The 18032-nt window shown below is 35.6% G+C and overlaps 1 pseudogene; it reads left to right on the top strand.

The window, feature by feature from the left end:
* Positions 1-351: 351 nt before the first annotated feature.
* Positions 352-16768, top strand: LOC113506126 (annotated as a pseudogene).
* The last annotated feature ends 1264 nt before the right edge of the window (positions 16769-18032 follow it).

Raw genomic sequence — 18032 nt, 5'->3', positions numbered from 1 at the left:
TCCTTAAGTGCGGTGGTTGATAGATGGTCGTAGTTTGTTATGAAATGCATTTCATGAAGATTACACGGATAGCCGAGTAGTTGACGTTACCACGCCAAGCCCACAGGTGTGATCGACCGATCGACCTTTGTGCTTGTGTTTTGTTTGTTTGTAAAATCCAGCGTGACAAAAGGATTAAATTCCATAATGCAGGAGACTTTTTTTAAGAAAAAGTTATTTGAATTACAAATATATGTCCTTTAATGTTGTTTTTTTATTATTTTGTTACAGTATTTTTTTATATTTATCACAGATCGTGGAAAATTCCTATTTATTGTAATGATTTTTTCTTTTTAAATGTGATATTAACAATCTCTTTCTTTTGTTACAGTGATAGTAAACCCGAAGGCACCCCCCGGCAGTAAGGATGGCGCAAAAAGCTTCAATTTTGATTTCTCATACTGGTCTCATGATGTAAGTAAACTTTCAATAATTTGTCATCATGCAAGAACGACGCATAGCAAAGTCGCGTCCTTAGCACTCTCAAATTAAACATAGAGATTAGATATATTAAAACGCCATTTAGCTATGTGTCGTTCTAGTATTCTGATAGTTATTATTTTCTTGTATTATTTCCATATTGACGTTGAATTGTAAGATACATTTAAATGCATGGAATGTCAACGTTATTATACGTAGTTCGCTTTATCATATAAGAGACACTACAAAGGTAGAAGTTATTGAGATAGAGCACCTAATTGGCTCTGTTCTCAAATTTACTTTCTTATTAAAAAATTAAAGATAACCAGTTTGTAGTACACAAGCACCAACGTCATCGTCACGGACATCAAAATGACGACAATTAATCGCGTGGATTAATTGTTAAATAGATAATGTTTCGTATAGATATGTAAGTGTATGACAGGGATAGTTTGTTGCAACTTGAGTGTCCTAAAATATACACCCACAAAGCCACTATATTAACCAATGATCTTAGACCAATACACAGTAGATTGGATCCTCTTACTCAAGTTTCATGGCGATGTGATTGCGGGTACAACACGTAATCAGTACCCAATAGTTATTGGTTTTGTATTAACAGCTACGAAAATAAACTGATCGTGTGTTTGGGTAAAAAGGTCTAGTAATATTATCTCAAGATCTTTAGATTTACTTTTTCTGGAATGGATGTTCTTTGAAAATGTGAAAATCTTATTTAACAAAGTTTTGGATTTGGAACTCTCGTCTTTTAGGCAAAATTATTGTTTTTAGGTTTGAGAGTCAGTTGATTGTCTAATTTCGTATTGATCAAAACACAGTGAAGAGCAAAACTTAAACTCCGCTGCAAGATACCTATTTATAAGCTGTTATAAAACAAAAACATACTACAAACATGACTTTAAGAAAAACTATGAAAAAAAACTAACATTTGATAAAAAATAGTATACAATTGTAAAAACAATATTCTTCGCTATACTAAATTAAAATAATATTTCCATCTGAGTATTAGTCTTGCTATACCACAGTTCAATCATCGTTTCGCAGTAATCGATCAATTTCGCACATGTGCAGGTCTCGCCTTGTAACAAGATTCCCCACATACAACTCGCCCCGTTTTGGACGGCAGCCATATTGGATGCAGGATGCAGGCTACATTGTTATCCGATTACTAAGCTGTAGCATACTGTATAATAACATCGAATCCCTTATTGAAAATGTAGTTCTTAAGGTTGTTGAATAGTGTAATTTGTACTCAAGGATTTATTCAATATACTTGTTGGACAATCGGTTAGTGCGTTAAGAGTGCCAAAGACGTATGAATAACGGCCAGGGCCCTCAATTTAACGTGCTAAAAGATGGACGAACTCGTTATGACATAGATGTTCACCCATCCACGGACTAACCGTTTCAAAAGTAGCTTAACCTGTAATCGATCAACTAGTGCATTTATAGTATAGCCACCAACAACAAAGTTACAATTACCCGAATTCTTAGCATGTATTTTTATAAAAATCAACTGCCGTACCTTTAATCAGATGCCTAAATTACTGTCCATTCGAATGTTCCCATTACAAAGCATCATGTACAGCAAACAAATCGATAACACAATAACACCATGACATGTATTCGCAATCACCACTCGACCGCATCGACCGGCCAACCGATCGGAGATTGCACTGTAATGATAAATTTATGACCATTGAGCGCGGTACCCCCGCCACAACCTTGTCGGTTTGCGGTCATCATGTATAATAGCCAACGCTGTATTGGGTGCCATAACTTAAAATCACTATGTTATAACTGTGGGATTTATTTCATTTTGTTAATGATGGTCTAAAGACGTAAATAATAATTAGATGGTTTCATTTATATCTGCGTATGTTACTAACAATTGAAGACACATATAAAAAAGTGCCTATTACACCCACTTTCATACATTTCACCTTTTTTGATGCATTTTGTAGTTGTAATTTTTCATTGATTTAGAAAAAAATACTTAAACAACCTTTTGAAACTGCCGACTTATTTCTGTTTTTTTTGGCAAATATCCAATTATTTAATCTGGCATAAGATTATAATAATTATAATCTACCTGTTTGACCAGATAGTCAGCTAATAAATGAACAGGCTGATTCATAGTCATGAAAATTATGTAAACCAGCATAAAACGCATTTAATGAGCATTGAGAATAACACTTAAAGATTTTAAAGATAAAAAAGCGATAGAAAGTGTTCTTGGATATAATATAACCATTGTATTCCGTTATGTGTAAAAATACAGCACTCATAGCTAGGTACCAAGCAAACGCTTAATAATTTACTTAATTTGCAATTTCTTTTGCATTCGAGGGTTGAGCGTAATTAATTTATTATTATACAAATGTATGCGATACTCTGTCTGACGGTCATTAAACGCCAGATGCTTATTTTAATTACTTTTGACTTTTTGAATAAAGAGTATTTAATAGCTTAAGTTAGAATATTGTATCTGTTTTCAATAATAGACACTTTTTATTTGTATTTTATTGATATGGCAAGCTACTTCATCGTTGCATCCACAACCATAGTCAAAATAATGGTTCTAGTAACGATATTGCTGTTGGTACTACTGAATTCTAGAAGAAATATTTGAACCTCATTAAACAAATTATAATCCAGTTTAGTGTACAACAGACACAACACAAATAAACGACCGCTCACTCCTTGTTTTTTCTATGCATAACCTACTTTTGTGAACCCCAAAGTGAAAAGAGAGATGTTAAAGTCTAACGTCCATCCGATTAAGGCATTGTTACTTTCAAACGGATTGAACGATTAAAATTTAGTTTGTTTTATATTAAAAGGGAATTATTTTGTGTTTCAAAGGTTTATTGTGGGGGAGTCATTTACACCTTTTTTTAATCTTAATATTTCTTCAATATTCATTATTTAATTGGTTTTTCTTCCACAGCCAAATGACGCGCAGTTCTCGGACCAAGTCATGGTGTACAAAGACATCGGCGAGGAGATGTTACAGCACGCCTTCGACGGTAATAACATACACTTTCCTTCCTAACTTTCACCGACGCGTTACGAGTGTTCAACTTTCGTTTTTTGCAAACTGTCCATATCCGCGCATCTGAGATTGGGTTTATCTAAGGCTGTTTTAAGATTTTTGTTATGTTCTGGCGCATTTTGCAAAAGTGACACTAACGTGTTGAAAGTAATGATTATACTAGCTTTTGATCAATAGCTACAAGGGCATTAGTAAACCTCACAAGCTTTCATTCAAATGAGTTCATTGTATAAATATTATTATCTACAAACTATAAGTGTGGTGCCTTCCCACTGCACTTCAGGCAGTATTGCGGGTTTCATACAATCATTGTCATTGTTTGGAACCCGCCAAAATTTTTTTAAGGTATTGTTTTCCATTCTATGATCATTGCCATGATCATATATATCACTCCATGTGAATGATGAATCAGGCAACTTAAAGCATCTTCAAATATTACTTCAACTCTATCTTTTCCTCGATTTTGCTCTACAACTGAATACAATATACTGACTCTTTTCTCACAGGTTACAACATATGCATATTCGCTTACGGCCAGACTGGTGCGGGCAAGTCCTACACGATGATGGGACGAGGGGAGGATGGCCAGGAGGGCATCATCCCTCAGATCTGCAAAGACCTCTTCAGGCGCATCAGGCAGACCACTTCAGATGATCTTAAATATTCGGTCAGTATAGCGTGTGTCGTGTTAAGAAGCGGGCTTAGAAGGAACTTGTGTCTATTCAGGCAAATTCCAAACTTAGCTATGCAGCGAGAAACTTTAAGAAAATTTAGCATACACATAAAATAGTCTTGAAAATGCACGTCTTCAGCTTAAAGTGGTTTCCAAATATTTAATCTTAAATTATAATCAATAGCTTAATTACCCTTGTCAAGTTAAATCTAAATCAGAGATTATATTATATTTTCTGCTCAAAAGAGATTTAGATTATGATACAACTCTAAATAAAAATAACCTCCCAAAGAAATACGTATAAATTAAACAACAGATGTTTGGATATTTTTCGGAGACTGCTCTACTAAGCGGATCGAGTTCCACTTTCATGAATATTCAGATTAAATTGTGCCGCGGATTGTAGATCACAATCTGGTTAATAATTCTTGACGTTGAAATTGAGGGAAATGTATTTTGTGGACGAAAATAACACCACTAATATAAGATGCCTTCTCTTTGACTTGCTTGGAGGAAACATTTGGGGAAAATACATTTTTGAAGTCGTTGACCGTGATAGAATTTCTCCAATGTATATAATTTATCGTAATTTTGGAATCAAATGTTCTTATCAAATATTTCAGCATATATGCTTGTTAAAGACAAGCTGTGTTTCATTGCTATGCTAAAGAGAATTTTTTACCCGGATTGAAATGATTTTTTTTTGTACTTTTATCTTCGAGATCCTAACTTATCTAAATGTCAGCTTTGTCTTTAAATATCTTGCACGTGTACTCTGGTGCTTTCCTGCAATCGAACATAATACTAATACTTTTTTAATTCTTCACCTATTAAGCAACTATTACTTTACAACTCAAACAGGTGGAAGTCTCATACATGGAGATATACTGCGAGAGAGTTCGCGATCTCCTGAACCCTAAGAACAAGGGCAACCTGCGTGTCCGTGAACACCCGGCCCTCGGACCCTACGTGGAGGACCTCAGCAAGCTCGCTGTGACCTCCTACCAGGACATCTACGACCTCATCGATGAGGGAAACAAGGCTAGGTAATTTTATTCATCATTATCATCCACAACCTTGCCCTCCCACTGCTGGGCATAAGCCTCTACTTTCTCGTACCAATTTTTACGCTTCTATTCCAGACTCATTTTATCATGACTAAGATGATAATAGTAGTAAAGATTAACTTTGTCCATAACATACAACCTTCTTTTGTTTTATGTCGTTGTGCACTCATTGTTGTATGTAACTATTAAATTATCTACAAGGTCATCGACATCATATATTGGAATTCATTAAAATGTCTAAATGAATATCAAAAACAATTTTACTGTTATGTGGACCAAAACTCCGTAAAGATGAATTTCTCTTACCACAAGCCTCTATTGTAACAATATATTTTCTCAGGACTGTGGCAGCAACAAACATGAACGAGACCTCGTCACGTTCTCACGCTGTCTTCACCATATTCTTCACACAACAGCGACATGACCAGACCACCAACCTCATGTCGGAGAAGGTAAAGAAAATTAAATTATTTTCTGAATTAAATGAGTTATAATGATTACAAACCTTAACAAACTCCTAGTAACAGTTTTGAGAACTATTTCTGTATACAATAATCATTTATTCTATTCTTACCTACGTTGTGTCAAAAGTTGGAGAAGATCTATGTCCAGTACTAAATTGTTGTTAATGCTTTGATACTTGGGAGCTACAAGAAGCAAATCATCAATGTGTACTTTATTGTCAAAGGGTTACGTCTTAATTTACACTAACACGTTTTTTTAACAGATTAAATCGTTATGTACTGACTTACCCTTGGAAGTGGGTATCTATTTGGGAGATACATAAATTTGCGAAATCAGTAGGGAACTAGTTCTGGAGTAAAATGATAATTTCACACATGTTCAATTTTCAGGTATCAAAAATCTCCCTGGTGGATTTGGCTGGGTCCGAGCGAGCGGACTCGACGGGCGCCAAGGGTACGCGTCTGAAGGAAGGCGCGAACATCAATAAGTCACTGACCACTCTCGGCAAAGTGATATCAGCCCTCGCTGAGATTGTGAGTAACTTTGTATTGTGGCTCTCGTTGTGGGTAGTGGCTAGATTGGTTTTATGTCAATTTGATTTTAAGAAAATTGAAAAATCTCACTTCTGCCCTTATTTGGACTTATTTGGGGTCAACGCTACATGTTCTAACTTCTTTCTTTTCTTTTGAAATGGCTCCTGTTTTTCAATCTTTGTGTCGCGGAAATTTCACAAACATTTAAACTACATGCACCGGACACCCAGACTCTAATGTTTGTCCTACACGGGTATAAAACCTGCAACGCGTAGCGCACAGTCGGTGTAACGTGGAGACCTATACTATTCGGTTATCTGCGTATTTCAAACTTCCATGCTCCCACTGCTTTTAAATTTGATAAATAGCGAGCCCTTATCGAAATTTTTACAATTACAGTGATATGTAAAATTGAATTGACATAAAACAAATTTACATTTAAATTGGTGTTGTAGTGAAGTAGGAAATATGTTTAACTAAATGTATTATTATAATAACAACAACTATAATTATTTGGAAATATCCGCACCGAATTATTTCCCTAAATAGAGGATGTTTTTCGTACATTTAGTTAAAAATGTAATTAATCCGATTAATTGTAAATTGCTCGATTGTTGATTCTAAAACTACACAGAAACAAATATAATACTGAAATATTTGTAATAACAATATCAATTTGTTATTACAAAACAAAAATTGAAGAATTGATGAAAAAACATATGCAATTATAATTCTGAAATCTTGATTGATTTTCAAGCAATATATTCGACTTCTTCTTGCGTCGACTGTACTTATTGTTGTAAATACAGTTTAAATAAAAATGGTTCATTTGGTGTAATTGTCTTATATCAATGTGGATCATTTCTTGTGAAGTTAAAAAAATAATTTTGTATACACCCACATACCCAGAAATTGACTAATAAACATTATGTAAGTATGTAGTGTAAACGCCGAAATAGTAAAGCAGAAATATCTGTCTACAAATTTTAAGACAGGATATTCATCAACATTCTTAGAAAATTTTAATTAGAAAAAATGATCCCTGAAATTTAAATTTTCCCCTTTTTCTAATTTTCTATTTCGGCGCTATAGTATAAGCTAATTACTAACAAATGGTTCACGTTTGTTTTGCACCGTTTCCTCGGAACCTATATTATAGTCGGTAAGTCGGAGTTTATTAACGGAATGCTAGCAGTGTGTGTTTTAATTAATACTTATATTGACCCCCATCTATTGAGTATGTGATACTAGAAATGATATTCAAACGAACAATTATGTTTTGTGAATAGACCATCTTTAGAGCGAGATAGAACTATTGGTGGGCCATTGTTCAAGAGATAAAGTTGTTTAAAAAATATTGTTTGAATGAAAGTGGACTCTCATTACATAGAAATACAATTATAGTGCCAAATTTCCCTATCTCCCTTCAATGTGTGGGATGCTCAACATGATTGTTGTTTTGAATTCATTCTAGTGTCACATAATTCAATATATTCCATGAGCTTTGCTGAGAGCGGGTTCACTGCACTGTGAGTGATTCTCACAAACCCTCGATTGCCTAAAAGCTTAAGAGTTCAGCTTCAATTGCTAAGAGTTTTGAAGATTTTTTAAATTTTGCCTTTTGCCTCGGTTTTATCGATTTTTGTATTAATAGAAATAATTTTCACTAGAAAAAGAACATCACTATAGTACACAATTCAGTACAGTGCGTATTTTTGCGGCACCATTTGCAAAACAGCCTAACGCTACGTTTGCCCGCTCTAAGTTTTAATAAGACTGTAACAGATATCACAAGGATGTGCACGAAAATGCACTCTATAGCAATTCACATAAATTGCATTTTGCTTTAAATACACTGGTGGATACGACTTCCAGTAGAACCAGATCCAAATTAATTCCAGGTTTTTGCATGATGTGCCTATTTCGTCCGTACAACCCTAAATGAATGAAGTTAAACAGAATCCATTGAAATGACTGGTCGTCGCAACCAACAACTACCAAAAAAATTAGATTAGAGGAAGCAATGTCAAATAGCAATGCCTTGCAATATCTGTCACACTAAAACTTAGAACAGGCACACCAAGCTGAGCTTATCACGAGGGTAATGCAGATAGCCCCCTCTAGCTTATACCCAAAAGTTTCCTCTTCATAATATAAGTTGTTTCTTAGGCGTCGAAGAGTAAGAAGTCGAAGAAGGCTGACTTCATCCCGTACCGTGACTCGGTGCTGACGTGGCTGCTGCGTGAGAACCTCGGAGGCAACTCCAAGACGGCCATGATAGCTGCTATATCACCAGCTGATATTAACTTCGATGAAACTCTTAGTACACTCAGGTAACATATCATTATACTAGTAAAAAATGACACAACTGAAAAGTTTGGTGCCCAAAACTTAAAAAGTAATGTTTTGTTGGACACCAATCAAAATTAAATTCATACCATCAGATCAGTTTCCAAAATAATACAGCTTTAAAGCTGTTTCTTATAAAAAAATATTGATTATTTAATTCAAGTAGTGTCGCAAGTTGAACTGTTTCAACCAATTCGCCCACTTTGACTTGTGAGCCGGCAATCGCGATAAGTATGGGCGAGTAAACCGTTATCAAATAATTATGAATCCACCTCAAGAGACTTGTTATAGTAATAAAAACTAATTAACTTCCACTCCCTCAGATACGCCGACCGCGCCAAACAGATCGTGTGCAAGGCGGTCGTCAACGAGGATGCCAACGCGAAACTTATTCGAGAACTCAAGGAAGAGATACTCAAGTTACGAGAGCTGCTCAAGGCTGAGGGCATCGACGTCGAAGAAGGTAGGTTATTAGCGGCAAGGGATGGCCTAGGTACCTTTGTTGGTGGTCGGTAGATCAACTGATTTTGAACCTTAAGGGAGGAGTTTTAAGGCACATCTTTCTGTAACCTTAATTGATAAAGTGGCAAGACATTGTCGAAATCAAAATTGAATTTTAACAATATGGCAATAAGGTTTGGCAGTAGAAAAAAATACTTGAGAACTCGTTTAATGATCAGAATATTGGATATTTATGTGCTGAAATAATAAGTCAGTTAGTCTACCGACCTTGATGAAAGCTTATTCTAGGCCTTGTGTTTGAGTTAGGTTGTTTAGTCGTCATGTGATCGGATAGATCGTTCTGTGTGATTGTTTCATAGTGAACGAACATCGCTAGTTAAGACACGCCACAGTTAAACCCTTTGAATTAAGTTTAATATTCCTGATACTAAAACTTGATTCTGTTTCCAAAATCCACACGAACTAGGACCTGATGGTAGAGTCCTTTATGAAAAGAAAGAACAGCCTACCAGTAAGTAACACCGATAAAGAGGCTTGCGCATTTTTGCATCTGTACACCCCACCTGTACGCTTAGCCTCCATTTTATATCGGGGTTGCCAGACACAAAAAAACAAAATTTTTATATACCTTTTGGACTATAATCTGGCAACCTGACTTATTGAAAATGAAGCAATTTATTTTGCACCCTTGTCCAGAGCTTGTGGCGTTAGTAGGCATATAATATAGTATTATCACTTCACGAATATATAAGAATATTATATACTATATGATGTGGGTCACGCCACCGGTATATATATTATAGTTATCTGATGCTTCTATCACTATGTATTGGTGTTGGTTTGGAACACTATTATAAACATGGTTATACAGTTAGTGTATGTAGTAAGTACTTGGTGTGCTGTTATGTATTTTATTACATTTGAGCGTATATACAATATGTATTAATAGAATATTATATAATGCTCTGATCCGTGTTATGATGACAATCGATTTTGAGTCATAAAAAGATAAATTTCAATTGATCACGTTAAAGCGGAAATCTATTTACCAACCAACAAACTTATATTTTCTGCTTCGACAATGACTTGGCTCAACGATTCAAAATTTTGGCCAACATTTGTACCAATATTGAACTAACAACTTCAAAATCGATTGTATAGCGGGTCCATATCTGTCCGTTGGCGGCCATATAACAAATATTGGTGTATCTTTTAGTTCGAAATTCCCTTTGGTCGCAAACGGCTGTTATATGAATATTGCATTGCTACGACAAAAGCTTCCTAGCTTCAGAAGCCTTGCATGTTTTCCCATTATATTTTGTGTCAAAATAGAATAATTTTTGGTGTCAAATATTTATTTTATGCGTAGATATAATGTAATCACATAACCAATATTATTTTAAATATAAATGTTGTTTAACTTATTCAATGTGATCTGTGTCGTAATGTGCACACAAAGATGTTCTAACAGAACTATTTCTGTTTATTTAAGATTTAGGAAGACTAAAAAAAAGATAATAATATTATTAAAAAAGAAAATCTACACCGAACTACATGTGCTTCGACAAATAATCGATTTAATATAACGAGCACAAAGTAGCGCAATGCAAAGAGACCTCAAACCTATAACAAGGCATTTTGACCTTCGTGCACGACACAGTCACGATTCCTACACAGCAACTACTTAGATCCGAATCGATTCACAACGTCACGTCACTAGCAGTCGACTTCTATATCCATTTGAATCACAAGACAAAAGTTCTCGAACAGTTTCAACTACTGTTCCGAAATTTTGGAACCCCTGAAAATTTACTTGCAAAAGTCGTATTCTGAAGTGTAAAAGCCACTGTGCTTCTAAAAATGTTCATCTCTTTTTTGTTTTCGAAACGTTTCCATTTCTAAAACGTTTCAACCTAGTTTTCGTTTACCAGAATAAGTATGTGAATGCTAATGTTGTTTAATATGACAGCAGAAGAAAACTCGCCTCAGCGCAAGAAGAGCGAGGCGGAGGTCTTGTCTCCGAAGCTGTCGCGAGCGGCCACCACCATCGCCGAGGAGGCCGTCGATCAGCTGCAGGCCTCGGAGAAACTTATTGCCGGTATGTGTGAGATTTTTATTAACAGCCTTGGATTTTATAAAGGAAAGCTGCGAATGAGTGATTATTGAGGAAGATTTGAAATAGGTAACGTGTGGTAATAGGATTATTAACAACATAAATAGTGTTGTGATATTCTTTATCTTTAAAGAAAGGGTAACTTTTAAATTCCCAAAAATTTGACTTAGTGTGTAAGTTCTATACTCGACTGTTTTGAGTAAAGTCTTTAAAATTTTACAATCATATTCAGATCTTCATCTATCACCTCTTAAATATGCCAAAAAGTCTTCAAAATATTTCTTACATCCTTCAGAACTGAACGAAACATGGGAAGAGAAGTTAAAACGCACCGAACAGATCCGTGTGCAGCGTGAAGCTGTGTTCGCCGAGATGGGTCTCGCAGTACGCGAGGGCGGCATCACTGTGGGGATATACTCGCCGAAGAAGTCCCCGCATCTCGTCAACCTGAACGAGGATCCTAACTTGTCTGAATGCCTCATATACTATATAAAGAACGGTGAGTATGTTTGGGGGATTTTAAGTTATAATTACTTCTGCCATTAGTCGTCTTGTTAAGAAGATGATAGTGTGATAAATAGATAGCCTTTATTTTGGACATGGTTATTTTGTAATCTCTATATTACTGACATAATTTGTTTAGAAACATATACGTGGTTGATGGTGAATGTAACGATATTACACCAACAGGACATAAAACATCTGGAACTACAATCCATACCACTAATACACCACTGTCCAATGATTAATAATCATCATCAACTATAATACCATCTTGTTCCCAGGCGTAACCCGCGTCGGTACATCAGAGGCTAACGTCCCTCAAGACATCCAGCTGTCAGGCTCACACATTCTGAGTGAGCACTGCATCTTCGAGAACACTGATGGTGTTATACTTCTTATCCCACATCGGGATGCCCTCATCTATGTTAATGGACGAGAGGTAAGCAAAAAAACATAGGTGTGGAAGTCCGTTGACGACTTATTTATCCCTTACAAAAACAGTGAAAGTAGCATGATTTGATTATAATTTCCGAATCAAAATTCTTGTATACTCTTCAATGAGCTTTTGCTGTTGTGGAAGCAAAACGGCTATATGCCGCGCTTAGCAGTGTGTTACTTCTATTTGGAAAGAAATATGCTTTAACAGATAGTAAGGCCCAGGATAATTTTAAATATTAGATACTTTAAAGCGGCAACTTGTTAAAGTAATATTGTTAAGCTATCTCGCTACTACCTTCGCAATCAGAGAGATCTCAGAGAATAGAATTTATCGGAATCCTAAATGTATGTTTCCAAACTTCAATAAATTACGTTGATGAACAAATTTCTAACCACCTATGCCTCCACAGCTCACAGAACCAGTGATCTTGAAGTCAGGTTCTCGTGTGATCCTGGGCAAGAACCACGTGTTCCGCTTCGCTCACCCCGGACAACCGCGCGAGGAGCCCGTCAACAATAACAAAGAACTCACTGACACCCCCGAGAATGTTGAGAATGATTGTAAGTTAGACTTTAGACTTAGAAGATTTAACTTTTATGTACAATCAGACTTTTATGACAATAAGTTACTGAATACTTTATTTGTGAATATGAAAGATACGTATAATATGACTGTCAGATAGGTAAATGAAAATTTTGGTGACAAATGACATTTTGTTTTTACCGAAAAAAGTCCTAAGATTTTTTGTCAATCGATATAGAAAATTCTTTCAGCGAAAATTTTCTCGTTTAAATCATGAGATTTTATTTCAATGATTAACTTTAACCCAAAAAGAGAAATATCTCTATTGAATATCATGAAATTGTATTCAAATTGACAATTAACTTTCACCAAAAAAGAAAAATATCTTATCTCTATTAAATGTCGCAGGGTAGTAGAAATTCCTACTTACTTTACCACGAACAGTGATACCAACTACTCGTAAACATATAATTCTGTATATTATGTTAAACGTTATATTGTTATCCACAGCAGGCACAACTGACGCAGACGGTAAGAACGTGGACTGGGACTACGCGCAGTGCGAGCTGCTGGAGAAACAAGGCATCGACCTGAAGGCTGAGATGCAGAAGCGGCTGCTGGCTCTCGAGGAGCAGTTCCGCAGGGAGAAGGAACATGCTGACCAGCAGTTTGAGGAGCAGCGCAAGGTGGGTTGTGATGACGTAGATGAAGCTTTAAAGGGATGCAGTGCTTGGTAGATTAGGTTAGGTTGTTTATGTATTTTAGCACTTCTAAATTGATTGGTGCCTGTGTTAAATTTGTGCCTGATTCATACAATTTATGACACTAAAATGTATCAAGGCTGATGAATTCTCCTATTAAAGTCTCGCTAACCGAAGTCTTTTGTTATTTTCATCTCTCTTTTTCGGCCTATTCTTTTCGTAAAATATGTTAGCATCGGCTTTAACATTCTTTGGCGCATACATTTGAAACAGGATATAGCCTGTTAGATTTAAGTGTTATAATGTTACAAATTCCTTGAAAAAATCCCCAAAATTGCACTATACTTATTCATTTTAAATTCCGCTGTATGTTAACCTGACTATTTAACCTCCAGAACTACGAGGCCCGTATCGACGCGCTGCAGCGTCAGGTGGAGGAGCAGAGCGTCACCATGTCCATGTACAGCTCCTACACGCCGGAGGACTTCCATAACGATGAGGATATCTTCGGTAAGATACGATAATTATATACATTTTATGAAGGGAATAGTAACAAGCAAGACTTTTTCTGAATATATGATGTTTTTGTTGCTTATTGCTGAAGTAATCGTTTGTTCGCAACTAAAGAACTGTCATTAAGATACAATATAAGTTTTGTTATTACTAGATACGCCTATCAGCGTATACTGGAAAGTTATATCTAGATCTTATTATCATACATGTAATAAATATTTTCCAGATTAATAAATTAAATTATCAATGCCTAAAAATTTGTTAAACAGCACTTTTTCGTCTCATCAGATATTTTACAATTAGCTACTCAGTTTTAGCATCAAAATATTTACTAAACTTAAACTCTAAATCCATAGCTATAAAGTTCATTTTCGTCCGCAGTGAACCCCCTATTCGAGACAGAGTGCTGGTCCGCCCGCGAGGTCGGTCTTGCCGCGTGGGCCTTCCGTAAATGGAAGTACCATCAGTTCACCTCCCTCAGAGACGACCTGTGGGGAAATGCTATCTTCCTGAAGGTTTGTAATTAACGTTTTTTGAAGAAGAAGTCATTTAGGTAAGGGAATACTCGAATCAGGAGATAAAAAGTTGTTTTAAGTAGTCACAGTATTGTCTTTTAAAGTTAACTTACTAAATATGTTTTGTTGCAATTTCAAATACCAAATATGTAATTAGATATTTCTTTTAGTGTTGGTAAAATTCGATGATTTAATAGAAAATGAGAGTTCTATTTGTAATCTGGGCAATCACACCAGGAGTTCAATTTTATCCATTAGACTTGACTTTACGCTCTTTAATTCATTTTTTTCCTTTTATCTCAGATTTCAAATACCAAACAATTAGAATATTTTTGAGTGTTAGTTAAATTCGATGATTTTATACAAAAGAAGAACTCCACTTGAATTTTGACCATAAGACTAAACTATACGCTCCTTACTTCTTTCTTATCGTATCAATAAGCCAAGACTTCCATTTCACACATCCTCACTTACCATACACATGTTCCTAACAGGAAGCCAACGCGATATCAGTGGAACTCCGCAAGAAAGTCCAGTTCCAGTTCACTCTATTAACCGACACACCGTACTCGCCGCTGCCCGCCGAGCTGGCCCCGCGCGACGACGCCGACGACGAGTACCGCCCCTCCGCGCCTACGGTCGTAGCCGTAGAGGTGACCGACACCAAGAATGGGGCTACGCATTACTGGACACTGGAAAAGCTGCGGTAAGCTACAAGGATATAGTGTAGACGTTCTGGGCAGGTTAAATCTCTTGTAGGGATTTTATATAGTCTAGAATTAGGCAGGTACGGATTGACAGAAGTTTTTTGCAGTTCTAGTTAAGTTTTAGAAATCATATATTTTGGATAGCTTCTTTGTTTTTAGTTCAGAGTCGAAATTACTGTTGTAGGGATTTTATTTAGAATAGAATTAGGATGGTAGGGATTGACAGAGGTATATTCTATTTAAAGTCGAAGTTATGTTTCAGAAATAATATATTATTGGTAGATTTTTGTTTTTGTTCAGAATCGGGATGTTTTAATTCTATGTAGTTTGGTACTTGTGTTACAAACGCAAGATGATTTTTTTTATGTGATAATGAGGTCATAGAAATGATAATATTGGCCGGTGAAAAACATTTTCTTGATTCACAAGTCTTAATGTGGGGCCATTCTTCAGGGGGGGGGGGGGCAGTTCTTCCATGTTATTATATTTCAAAGTACTTTGTTTATCGCCCCTAGACTGTACAAGATGATAGTGTTAATTAATTTTAAAGAAACGAATTATAAAGTTTATTTAGGTTTCTATGAGTCATTTATGTATGTTCAAATGTTTATTTTGTTATTTTTATTTGATCGTGACACTATGTAATATGTTTCCTTATGACGTCACTCATTGTTTTGGTTGATTTGCATTTTTTTTGGTCTTTTGGTACGTATAATTTTATTTTTTTATTTAACCCTTGAGAGATGAAAGTAATCTCAGTTTGCTGGTGCCCTGGTATACATACTTATTTATATAATAAATATAATATTATGGTAGGTATATAATATTTGTATCTAGACATTGTAAATACATATTGGAGGTAAGTACACTTTCTTCTACTAGGTCTAAATGTATAGATGCAATGTCTATTCCATATCCAATAGCGCTTGTTTAATTTGCTGCTTTATCCCTTTTATTTTCCATTCTAAGCTATTTATATATAACTATGAATTCCCTCATTTTTTATAGTATAGAAAGCAAATGAAAAGAATTTTGATAAATCATCGTCGAATAGGAAATTTTCTGATCATTTGCTCGAGAAAATGAGAGGGCATGCCTGTATAGACGATTAGAAGTGATTAAATGGCAATAGAATTAGATGCCTTTTAAATAAAATTAGATTCGTGATTGTCTAGGTGATAACTTTAGGTTATAGGTTTTTTTTTTTCTATGCGACATGGTGTTATCGAAAGGAAAGCAGAGGCATATTCTCTCATATACCGAAGGTAGGATGGGTCAGGCTCGGTAGGGCAGCGGGGGGCTACATGGCATGTGTTGTCCGTAGCCACCGGCTGGAGCTCATGCGCCAGATATACAACATGAACGAGAGCGTATGCGCGGAGGACGAGGAGGTCCCGCCCCTGGTGCTGGCCCCGCCCCCCGCCGCGGCGGCGGCCCCCGCCCCCCGCAGACATACTGCACTGTATCTCTGCGTGCGCGCAGCAGACGCGCCTCTCGCTAGCCAACTTGCTGCCCTCGAGGTTTGTGGACGCAACGCCGAGCCGAGCTTAAGCCCCCTGTCAGTACTTATACCATGTGGCGATTCAACTGTGGACAATACAATACGCAAAAACAATACTATGTTTTAATATACAATTTAAAACTTAAACCTACGTCATAATACGATCTCGTTTCTTTCGTCAGTTTTTTTTCTATCCTTCCTAAACATATCAAAACAGTTTTAATTTCCATAGAATAGCAAAACTAAATGACTTCACAGTTTAATCGTCATAGTATGATTCGTTGTTGTGGGCTTCAAAGGCAGACGAACCAGGGACACGGACACTACCTTAGGGCCGGCTAGACTGCGCACGACGGTTGCTGTACCTAGCTGTGTATCACCGAGAGCATACCGCCTGTCATACGCACAATTAGCTTGCAATTATAGAAGCAATATCACAGCAATCTGTGAACAAAATGAAAATGTGAAAAAAAAAAGAAGCTGAATTCGTATATTTGTTACTGTACAGGCTTAAGATTTACCAACTCTTAATGGTAAAAGTTCGAACCGTTCTGTTATCATTTTGAACTTTTACCACCATTCACTTGGTAAATTTTGGGATTTCAAACTTCTAATAGTAATGCTATAAATAGTTTCTTTTTTAACCCTAAGGTTTACCAATATTCGGTAATTTACAGTAACGTATATATTTGAACATTAAAAGTCAATTTAATATTTTTTCATGCCATAAATGTGCCTGTTAAGCAAAATAAATAAATAAGACCAAGATTATAAATAACGAGTTATTTTGCACGTCATGTACATTACCCATGTAAAACTATTTTAAGTAGTATTAATACAACTAATTTTTAAATAAAATTAATTGTATTAATACCGGCTTAACAAAAACAAATCATTCTTATATTTTTGCTATGATTTTAAAACGTTTATTCACGCTTGTGTAGCTTCCTTTCCATTGTAATCGATCTTGAAACCTGTGCAGTATGTAATTAAGTCCAAATTGCCCTAACCACATACATAGACAAATCATTGCCTTGTACTTAGTTGTGTCAACTTAATGTACTTTTAAAACTTGAAATATGTGTTAACTATATGTTATTTAAAAAATATATATTATTAGTCGGTTCCATTGTTTTTAATAGTTGTTGAAAATATTTATTGATTGCTCTTTCTTGGTATAGCTGTATAGTTATAGAAAATATATTATTAAAAAAAAAAAGAATCATTCCATAAGAATCATTTTTTAACTAAATTTAATAGAAAATTGTTCTAAATAGCAATTCCTTGAGACAATAGGGTAGTTGACAGTGAGCAAATATTTTGAAGATTTCTATTTTTTATGGTAGCTTAATATTTGTAAATGTGAAAAACAATCACATTGATTAAATAAATCATGATTATTTTTGAGAAATAACATTCCAAAAATATTGCCA

This window comes from Trichoplusia ni (genome assembly GCF_003590095.1).
Source record: "Trichoplusia ni isolate ovarian cell line Hi5 chromosome 1 unlocalized genomic scaffold, tn1 tig00000561_group0, whole genome shotgun sequence".
Classification (NCBI taxonomy): domain Eukaryota; kingdom Metazoa; phylum Arthropoda; class Insecta; order Lepidoptera; family Noctuidae; genus Trichoplusia; species Trichoplusia ni.
The sequence above is the reverse complement of the archived record's forward strand: the minus strand, read 5'-3'. Positions and strand labels throughout refer to the sequence as shown.